The sequence below is a fragment of the Bactrocera neohumeralis genome, unplaced genomic scaffold (assembly GCF_024586455.1).
Source record: "Bactrocera neohumeralis isolate Rockhampton unplaced genomic scaffold, APGP_CSIRO_Bneo_wtdbg2-racon-allhic-juicebox.fasta_v2 ctg872, whole genome shotgun sequence".
Lineage (NCBI taxonomy): Eukaryota > Metazoa > Arthropoda > Insecta > Diptera > Tephritidae > Bactrocera > Bactrocera neohumeralis.
Window position 1 is genome coordinate 2,974 of NW_026094761.1, and position 11,906 is coordinate 14,879.

Genomic DNA, 11,906 nt, shown 5'->3' on the forward strand with positions numbered 1-11,906 from the left:
AATCGTGTTTTTACACAGACACGATCGGCAATTCACATGTACGCAAGAGATTTGTATACACAAAGCAGCTAGTCTCTGCAAAGATAAAGAGATGTTTAACTCCTCTCTCACTGGAAGTGAGAGAGCAATTGCTAAACGTCAAAACCACCTAAACTTTGACAGTTGATCGGGTTCAGGAGGTTTTGACGTTTAGCGATTGGAAACGAGCGATGGCCAGATTATTTTACCAAAAAAATGTAAACGGAAATTAAATCAAGACCACTTATAAAAATGAAAATTAAATAAATTTGTAAAATTGAAAGATATTTGATGAAACGTTTTTTGAAGCATCATAGTTTTATTTTCAATGGAAAATGATTAAAAACGTTTAATGATTGAGAGCTAACAAGCTTAAATCCAATTATTGGGCATTGAAAGGACAAAAGTCAGTTGTTATAATATTCTTTAAAAAGATTTAAATATTTTCTCTATATAATAAATAACCGCTATATAGTAATTTTTATTCATACTAAATGTTGGGTGTTTGAATTTAAATGCCCAAAAATTGTAATTTTGTTCAATCTGGCCATAATGGAAAATGTTATAAAAAACGCTAATTTTGAGGCGCTCTCACACTGGAATAAGTTTAACAACCCTTTATTCCTGGTCTCTGCTTGACTTTTGTTAAAGCAACATTATGCGCGCTTGTTTAATACAAATACACTGCAAAAATATGTTTGACAATTCTTGGGAATTGATGTTGTTTTTCTTTGAAAATTATTTAAAAAAGTCGCAATGCTACATTTGTTCGACACAATTCCAATATTATTCAAAATACGTTTAACATTTTTTCAGACTTCTACCCCTTACAAGGGAATGATTTTTCAAATTTTCGAAAAGCAGTTCTGATATTTTTTATTTTGTAATATCTAATAGTTCTCAGTTATTTTTAAAGTGTTCTGTGAAATTTTCAAAAAAATATATATTATTTGCGCGCAAAATTTTTTGGGTGTACAATTTGACAGCGGCAATGATTATTTTTGCCACATACCCAAGCAAGAACATTTTTGTATGCGTGCACTCGGCACTTGCCGACCACTGGTGTAAAGGCATTGAGTGTACATATTTACATACATACATATTCGTTAATACCACCAGTTCATATTACATGAACATATATTTTATTTGTCATAAATATGTAACATGACACTTACGACCCATATGGTCCGTATTGAAACATTGTACTTTGCTAATACGGTCCGCCTTAAGTGGTCCTAAGATGTAGTTCATTAATTGTAAGATGAACCTTTCCACTTATAACATATGGTCTATCTTAAGTGGAGTATATCTACATCTTAGAATGTAAGATTAATATTTGTATCCAGGCTTAAAAAAAATATTGTATTTAAGAAGAAACGAAATAAAGAAAACCATGGAGTTGCTCACGGGCAGTTGCCCGTAGTTGCCCACCAGAACTCGGCTTGAAAATTAATTGGCGATCCTGCCACGAGATTCAACTAATTCTCCCGCGGACCAAACAAAAACAAAAACTTTGTAGTCGAATCGTTACATCCGTGCACGGATCGGCAAACATACGAAAGAAACTTACGTGATACGTCAATCGAATGCGGCGATTGGCATTATGGCATACGATAGCGAACGGATCGTAATGTATTTTCAATTCACAATACTTTTTAAATTCCACTTTGCTTTGGATCGTATTTTTAGGTCACAATAGATGTGGAACTGTCAAAACTGTTGGGAAATTTTGAATTAACTAACCAAAGCTAATTAAATATCAAAATGGATCCAACTAACGGTGGATATTTTTAGGATCTTGCCATAGGAATATATCACCCCACAAAAGTTTAAGATTTGTTATCGTTTGTGAGGCATTGCATAACATCTGCATAAAATATACAATAGGTTACGACCCTTAAAATTGCGATTCTTAACACACAAAAGAAATGGACATGGGAAGCGACCCGTCTCACCGCAATCGAACAACGATAAGAAACCAAATAAAATATTCTTTAATAAATTTAATTCAAAAATGTATGTATATGTCCGTTACCTTGTAAATAATTTTTTGGTAATGTCAACTAAAATACAAAAATTTTGTTCATATAAATATTTTTTTTGTAAGGAGATATTCCATTCATTGGTTTCTTATTTATGTTCTTTATTACTAAAAATTATAAAAAACATAAAATTTAAAAAATATTTGCTCACATTTCCATAAATTTGTCTATTACGATTGGTAATTTGCGTTCGAATGACGATTCAAACGAACGGATACGTTTATATACTCGTTCACGTATGTCATCATGCCAGATTACGATGGAAGCGTTACGATCACGTATGTCATAATACGAAATACAGGCTCTTACGTGACGAGTGATACGTTCACGGATGTAACGATTCGACCCCTGTATGTAAAACCCTGTGCGAAATAGCATACTGAAGTTTGAGTGGGAATTAAAACAAGTATAAGTAAAAACTGAGAAAAGTATAAAACAAACAAAAAACATTACCACATAAAAGAAAAATTTTGTACACAAACCCTAAGGCAAACAAGTATCGCGAATTCGCAAAAAAAGAAATGCTATTACAAAAGTAACATTGTTATTTTATGCAAAAGCATAAAAATCAAATTCCAAAGAAATAACTATAAGTGTGTTAACAACCTGACAAAAACTGAAACAAAGTGAGTGAGAATAGCAACGAAGTGACAATAATAAAAACAAGAAATTTAAAAAATTTGTTTAAATAATTGATTTAAAAATTAATAATTAAAATAATTAATTAAAACGTAATTAATCAACAAAATACAAAATTATAAAAACAGAAAGAGTGACTTAAATCACAAAAATAAATATAATTTCAAAAATATTTATAGCACAGAGTTCTTTAAAAACAACAAAATAAACAGTGCCAATGAAAACTCCGCACCAAAAGCAATAAAGCAGCGACCAAACATAAAAGAAAAAAGCAACTAGTTTTCAAAACAACAGCAGCAGCAAAGGCAACAAGAGCAACACCGTAGCAGCAAAAGCAAGAACTAACAGCAACAGTAGCAACAGCAACAGTAACAACAGCAGCAGTAGCAACAACAACATAAAGTTAGTTGTAAGTAAATCCTATATTTATTAATTAAATGGGAAATAATCCCACTAATATTAAGTATGAAAAATTGTTTCACTGTGAGTATTGCAAAACCAATAATCATGACACTCACAAGCGCCCTTACTTAAGAAAAAATAAAACAAAATAAATTCTTATACATCTATTAAACATATATAAATAAAAAAGAAATTTAACCATATTTTTGTGAGTATTGCTATATATGCTATTTCATGAAACTCACAAATATATAAAAAAAAAAACAAAACCGAAAAATAAGGATTATAGAAAAGAGGCGATAGTTCAATATCAAGAAATAAAAAATTTTTAAAGCGAACAAAATAATTTTACGATTTTCAAAATGGCAGTAAATAATTTTACTGAATTGATTATTATAATGGAAGTCTATCAGAAATTGACATTACTAATAAATAACACTATAATGACGCACAGCACCAATTCAGATATTACAAAACAATTAAATATCAAGATCGAGAAATCGTGTTAAGAACTTTTATAACAGGTTTTTAAATTACCCCCAAAACCAAATGCTATTTACATTAACACCTACCGATTTGCCAAATGCTCTTGATAAAGCACAAGAACTTCTTTCAAATCAAATACGATCACAATTTGCTTTGCAATTTGGTTCACGAAACCATCCTCAAGTTAGCCGAAGATATCCGATTTTTCGGAATAACTTAAGGTACCCTCAAACGGATAATAATTCCTACCAAATGTGTTCCAATCACCCAGAATCAACTAATAAATAAACACAGCCCTGTGCAAAGAAACCAACCACATGTTAGGAGTAAAAGGTATAATTAGCAGACCAATTATCAACCAACAAATATACCAAAAAGGTCAATTGAAAGTGCACAAATAAGCACACAACCTCAACCAAAAATTGAAAGAATCAATAATATTGGTGAGAACCATTTTTTAAGGGTAAACTCCGATTTTCCGTAAGTTATTAAAACCGATACAAAAACTGGGCAAAACTTCAGAATTTTTAATTTGATTGAAATTAATTTCCTAAATAAAATCGGAGAGACAATTGATATTCCAAACAGAAAATTGATTTATGGGGATAATAAAACGGAGAAAATAAATGTTCTCAACAATTTAAATATAAAAACCCCTAAACCCCTTGGGACAAAAAAATCCTGAGGCACCCGTCAAAGATAATGCACGGAAAATAATTGAAAAATGTTTATCATGCAAATATAAAATAAAAAATGATACTACGGATAGAAAAATAAATGAAGCAAATGCTCACAACATTTTAATAGTAAATAATTTCAATTGTATTCAGGCAATAATACAAGCTTCTCATTTCACCCCTAAGAAATAATGTATGAAAAAGTAATATGGGGAAGGAAATAAATTAAACCCCAAATACCAAAAACAAGTAGTATTAGAAGATTTAGGAAATACAGTTAAAATACAAAACAGAAACAGAATAATTCATAAAGATAATATCAAATCTTAAATCTTTTACCTTTAATATACAAGAAAAAGAAATTTTTGTCTAAATGATGTCACATATAAAAAGACTTCCATCAAAGAATAATTAGAAGTCGAAGATAATATAAAATGCATCGAATATATATTTAAGAGCCAAATTTAAATAAATTGTTAATATAAATTAAGATTTCAAAATGGTACTGTTCAAAATGATAAATTAGTCTATGGCCTCAGTATAGTACATATATTGTACATATCTCTTTGAATCGGGACGCTTCAATTTAGAGGCGGGGGAGTTAAGTCCACCAGTTCATATTACATGAACATATCATTCATTTGTCATAAATATGTAACATGACACTTACGACCCATATGGTCCGTATTGAAACATTGTACTTTGCTAATACGGTCCGCCTTAAGTGGTCCTAAGATGTAATTCATTAATTGTAAGATGAACCTTTCCATTTATAACATATGGTCTATCTTAAGTGGATTGTAGATATACTTCTTAGAATGTAAGATTACTATTTGTATCTAGGCTTAAGGAAAATATTGTATTTAAGAAGAAACGAAATAAAGAAACCACGGAGTTGCCCATGGGAGTTGCTCATGGGCAGTTGCCCGTAGTTGCCCACCAGAACTCGAGTTGAATATTAATTTACATACATATGTTGTATATAGACAAATTTACAAACAAATTGCGTATGATTCTTTTATATTTGTTTACATGCTTACATAATTATATGTATATGGGCAAATGTGCGGCCGCTTGGTCTTTTAACATGACTTCGAAACTTTTAATGACCAAAGCAAATTTGTATATATTTACGTATGTATATAAATACTATGTATGACTTATCAAACCTAAATAAAATGTACATATACTTAGGTAGCATTACAAATCTCATAGCTGGATCAGCGACAACGTAAACCCGTTGCCCGTATCAGCTGATACGATCTATCTTATGAGAGTACAATGTAAATGATCAGCCAACACCGCTTCTACCTTCCGCTTTACCGTAGTATGCCGTAGATTTCTACGATATTTGGAGTTTTGCCGTAGAAACGAGTTAGCTGATTGCTCTCTCACAACACAGGTTTACCACTCTCGATATACTGTAACAATTATAAAAATTGTCTTCAATATGTTTGAAATTTTCTTAAACTAACTCAAAATCAGAGTATAAATATATAAACTATATAGTTCGTTTTCAGTTTTGATATTTTATATTATGAAAAATTGTAATAGAAAACTTAGATGTGTACAAAACTATATATGCGTATTGAGCAATGGCAACCTTGTTCAAATGAAAACAAACAAAGATGGCTGATTTCTACGTGCTCAACTTTTGATACATTTTGCTCGCTAAGGACGGCAGCTGAAGAAGGGAGTAGCGTCACAGTATATACAGTAGAAAACGTTTTCATGTTAGCTTTCTGGGGGGTGAATAACGGCCATCTTGGATTTTCAGTGGTAGCAACGCAGTGCTGTATATATTGAGGTAGTATATACTTAGCAAATTTATTTTATTAGATAACAAAAACTACAAATATTGTTGCTTAATATAAAAGGAAATTACTTATTAATGATATATATTTACTAATAGGTGATTTAAATGCCATAGTGTGCAATATTTCGCCCATAAAAATATCGTTTACTGAGATTCAGATATTCTTTATATAGTGAGTTCTTCTTAATTAAATGCAGCCCTGTTTTTAGATTTCTCGGTGGTGAGTTTTCTTCTGAATGTATTTGTTTACATTTGACCGACAGAAAACATAAAAGGTGCTGATTTCCTAAGCTAATCTTGTTTTTTATCTTAAAATTCGCTTATTTTAATTAATTAAATTAGTTGTAAAATTATATTCATATATCTAAATGCGAATTCTACCTAATTTTCTTTTGTAACGGCTAATCAATTTCTATATGTCAAACGAAAGCTTACCGCTCAGGGCTGCATGCATGCAAAATTTAAGAAATTCTTGAAGCGTGTTTAACATTTGTTAAAAAAAAAGAACTTACATAACAAGTAACATCTCAGTAAAATTTAACAAACATGCTAAGTAATTCAAAATAGTCACTTAAATAACGCAAACACTTGCATTACATAATATCTATTAAAGTGCTGCTTATCAAACTTTAAAATTTATATGTAGCTTAAATGCTAACCCAACACCCTAATTACCCTGAAAGTAGCAAAAAAAAGTGTTACACAACACCCTAAGATTTTCTAGAGTTGAGTATATGTATGTAAACAAAGCAAAGGTTTATTACTGTATATACTGAGGTAGCGTTTTCCCCTGTTCCTGCTATTACTCTATTATATATTTGCAAAGGTTTTGTGGAATACATCATAAAATAGGTCAATTTTAAAATACATACTTTTGTGCTTTCATAACAAATACACACATACTATATGTATTCTTATCTGTTAATTACATACTTATATTCAGAGTCGTTTGTGCTTAGTAAATAAGCGAATCTGTATGCGAACATTTCTTAGCATTGGAATTATCATTGTTTCTCTCATTAAACATTGAAAATGGCGTTAAAGTCGCCTGATTTTAGCATCGTGGCGGGGCAGCGGTCATAGGTGTGCTCCAAGCGCTCATAGAAGGCATCTTTGGCCACATCGTCCTTCTCTTACGTCGGGGCATGGGCGCAAATTAGCGATATGTTGAAGAACGGATAGTGGCTAGACATTCATTCACCGGAGTGAATGATAGTACTCGGCGACGGAGTCTCTCTTCCCCCACGAATGCCACACCCAACTTGCTCTCCTTTATATGGCCACTTTAGTAAATGCCCCAAGGACCTACTCGTCTCAGTCCTTTCTTGGACGGCGGTGATGTAAGCCTTCACTCTAACGAGGACATCAACCAGCTGTGAAGCGGCACCTTCCCAATTAAGGGCCCGGACATTCCAGGTGCATGCCCTCAATTCGTAGTCCTTATTTTGTTTGTCATGGTCGTCCTCAAAAGAGGGGTCACTCATCCGAGGTTTGTTGTTTCTTTTCAGTACAGGTGTTTTTTTACGTGGCGGGTCCCAAACCCAGCGCACAACCCCATGTAGGAATGTTTCGCCTTCTCACTTTAGCTCGCCTTCGAACGGATGTTCTTAGGCTACCCAGCGGATACTTGGTCAAAGACCGGAAGTCGTGAGCTGCTTTAGCCATATGAAAAGAATCGTTTCTGGCCACCCCCAACTGAATGACGATCAGAGAACTTTCCTCACTTGTCAACGCCACGTTGTTTTTGGTCAAAAGTGTAAAGTTTTGTTACAAGATTCGCGGCGAGCGGACTCATACCCAAATCATTGTTTAAAATCGAATGGAAGGAGCCAAGTGATATGTTTATTTCCTCCTCAACAATTTCGCGAATCGTTATTGGACGATTGGCCAGTATTTATTTTCTCAATTCATTAACGCTTGATATTAATTTTCTCGATTTTTTATTGAGCACAAATAAACATAACATTTTATATTCAACTTTGTAACAAATGAGTAATTTTTAAAGTTGTTAGTTGATAATATTTGATATAATGAATGATGGTAGATAATTGATATTTTTTAACAATAATACTTTTATTTTTTAATTATAAATATTTTCAAATTAAATTTAATTCAGTAGGAGTCAAAAAAAAATAATGCTACAATAATATTCCCCGTAATTATCAAACGTAATAGTTGAAAATTATGTAATATAATTTCGGGTTTTCATTTCAATTAAAATCAGAGCTCGCAAGACCGTTTGTCGTTGTCTGCAAACAAGTGTCTCTCCCTGACTCTTTACGAAAAGACTCAGAGAACAACGGTTTTATGGGTTCTCGAATGAGCCCGCTCGCGCTCAGAGCGAAACCGTTTTTTTCTATTCTGCTTTGTTCTGGTTGTTCCAAGACTGTTTTGTCGTGTTCAGTGAAGCAAAAAGTCTTTTGCGTATATATTGGTATACATTCACACGCATAGGCAAGCAAATCGTTAAACGTCTGTTTTGCAGACGAAATATATTAATTGCGATCGTGAATTGAGTGTGTGAAGTTGTGAAATATTTGTTGTGTAAAATGCGTAGAGACATGAATAAAAATGTGCACCAATTCTTTAAATTTAATTTGAAAGAGAACAAGTCAATTTGTAATATTTGCGGTATTAAATTGTCCGGCAATCATTCAACAAACTTAAGACGGCATTAAACACCGAAATATATGGACATTTTCAATGAGTGGAACAATTCTGGATATTCAAAATTGACTCAATGTGAAGAAAAACGAAGAATATCGTATCAAACGAGCGAAAAGCAATTGTTTCTTCTTTGATTAAAATGGTAACCACGGACGGAAAACAATTTATATTTCTAGACAGTGAAGGGTTCAAAGAAATAATGGATCCAAAATATAATGCACTTGGCATGAACCCTGTAACGTCTAGAAATATTACGAATTTTATGTCAGTCAAAGAGCAGATTGTCAAAGAAAACCCTTTTTGAAGAAGACATAGAAAGTGAGAATCTTCCCCTGTCTCGTCAATTCTTTCAACCGCATCTTCATCTGTAGAGAAGTCGCTGTTCTCGGTATTTTTGGGCGATTTGCAGACAGTGTCAGAGAGCAAAAAAGATCCTGTTTCTGCAAAACTTGTCAAAATTTATGCTGACATCGAAAACTTCGACGTAACATTTGGTCGCTTGCCATTAAATTCAAATATATTGGAATTTTTTAATAATTTGCAGCTTAAGATTCTGCATATAAGTGCACTAGCGCAGGTTGTGCTGGCTACACCTGCAACGCATGTGTCCGTCGAACGGGCATTCTCAGCCCTACACTTTATATTAAGTGAACGAATAAGTTCGATTAGTCTAAACGCCTCACTAGTTATAAAGCGTAACACATAATATCTAAAAAATGTTACAAAAAATATATATTTAATATATATAAAAATGCAAAAAAAAAATTTAAAAACAACATTGTCTGAAACTTTTTTTTCTTTTTGATAGCATTTTGTTATATGGAATATGGAATCTAAATGAAACTTGTTAACAAAAATATTTGAAAATAAAATTAAATTGTTCTATTAAACAAATAATATTATTTCTTTTTTACAACAACAAAAGTAAATGTGAAAACCGTTTGCGTTGAGTTTTTTGGTCAATCGGTCTTTTGCTGACTCTCTTTGTGCGAGCGTTTCTCGTTCCGCTCTTTACGCACTGCTCATTGAAACAGCGAAATCCAAAGAGCTCAACGAAAAGCGCTCAACAGAAAACATAAGTGAAGGCAAGAGTCTCTTGCTTAGAGCGAGAGCGAGAGAGTATGAACTTTTTCGGTTGTCCTCGCAACGAGAGCACAAGAAGAAAAACAGTCGACAGTTATTTGCGAGCTATGATTAAAATACATCTGATAGCTTTACAACAACTGTTGTAAGTGGAAATACATTTCGGCTATTTGAACATATTTGGAAACTAATATACAGTAGCCCGATTACTGAGCCAGTTATTATCCAAACAGTTACTTTTTACTTTCAGGAATACATATACTCGCAATTAATAATCGTGAAGTAGACTTAAAGTTGCACATTTACATTATATTACTATTACGTTATCCTGGATTTGTTGGTCACATTCATTTTGCCCTAATAACTTATCCATATGAAACGACAAATAGTAAATCGCTCAAAATATCTATGGTATATATGTAGTATAGATTGTCAAAAAAGTCTTGCGGTATTTTCGCTAGTTGGCGCTGAAAGCGCTTAGTTCTAGTTTTATTCGTCGCATCAAGTCATGCTATACCTTTTTGGAAAGCTCATTTCACGCGTCGATTGATTGTCGTTTTTTTAAAGTCGTTCGTGAGTTATAGCGTCGCAAACATGGAGCAAAATAAAGAGAAAATACGGCATATTTTACAGTACTACTACGATAATGGCAAAAATGCATCTCAAGCCGCCAATAAAATTTGTGCAGTTTATGGACCCGATACAGTTTTCATTTCCACCGCACAACGATGGTTTCAAAATTTGGTTCTGGTGTAGAGGTGGTCGAAGATGCGTCACGCTCCGGAAGGCCTGTCGTCGAAAATTGCGATAAAATCACTGAATTGGTCGAAAGAGACCGGCATAGTAGCAGCCGTAGCATAGGTCAAGAGCTGGGCATGAGTCCTCAAAAATTCATTTCAATTTCAATAATAAAAAAGTCAATAAAAATACCACAAGACTTTTTTGACAACCCATTATATGTGTAGAACCCAAGGAGGTGACCTAGTAACCGATGCGAAGAGCATACTAAAATTGTGGAGGGAACACTTCTCCAGGCTGCTGAATGACAGTGAATGCATAACTCCAGGAGAAGTCAAACCCGATTCCTCAATCGATGACGATGGAGCAGACGTTCCATTGCACACTGGTCGATTTCATAGGCCAAAAATAAAAAAATAAAACTATGAAATTTACCACTGTTTGTATCAAAGCTATATCTTAAAACACCAATAAAACTAACGGTAAACACATTTTTGCTCTATACCATTCGTAGGGGCTACGAAAAGCGAGAGAAGTGAGACAATAGAAACACGCGGAATGTGCAGTGAAAATAGCTTACAAATTATCTCTTATAATAAATTAAATTGCAATATAAAATCATGCGTAATCCCCATAAATCGAAATGAGTATTGATAACAAAGGTATATGTTATATAAAAAAGTGGTTTTTATGTAATAATATGTTGTTTTATTATTTTAAAACAATTGTTTTATAAGTGCCCTTTTGAGTGGTATGTTTTTCTTTATACATCGATTTAAGGTATACAAAAAGTTGTGATCCCTGTCTCGCCCTCAGATGACTCAAGTTTGTTTATATCAATTAATGTTTTCTAAGTCTATGCTTTTGATTTCAGCTGCAACTTTTTGCAACTTTCCTTGTTATTCATGTTATTCTACCAGGCATGCGATATAGTTTTTTGTATTTATGTGCATGTATTTACGTGCATGTTTTATTGTTCTTAATGTTTTTTTTTCACCATACATATAACTACATATTTGAGCTTTGGTTTTCATTTTATCATTTTCTCTTTTTTATCAAATGTTTGTTTTATACGTACTTTTATTTAGGCACATCATAACTTTCACGCCTATATATAATTTTTTATTTTTGAATTTTGGTGTTTAGAAAATTTGTGAAGTAATATCACTTATCACCGAAGCAAATTTAATAAAGCTTCAGTATCTACTTATTAGAAGCTTCGTTAACAAAAAACTTGATACTAACTTTTTACCCTGCTGTGATGACATTTTAATGGAAAAACTGTTATCCTGAGCAAATAAAGGTCTCAGAATCTGATGTTGAAGTTGAGATAAAAAA

The 11,906-nt window shown here is 32.8% G+C and overlaps 1 long non-coding RNA gene across 1 annotated transcript; it reads left to right on the forward strand.

The window, feature by feature from the left end:
• The first annotated feature begins 1,801 nt into the window (after positions 1-1,801).
• Positions 1,802-5,209, forward strand: LOC126767583 (uncharacterized). The gene is made up of 2 exons (XR_007669122.1): positions 1,802-2,686; positions 2,828-5,209. It is a non-coding gene; the product is annotated as an uncharacterized LOC126767583 (long non-coding RNA).
• Positions 5,210-11,906: the final 6,697 nt, after the last annotated feature.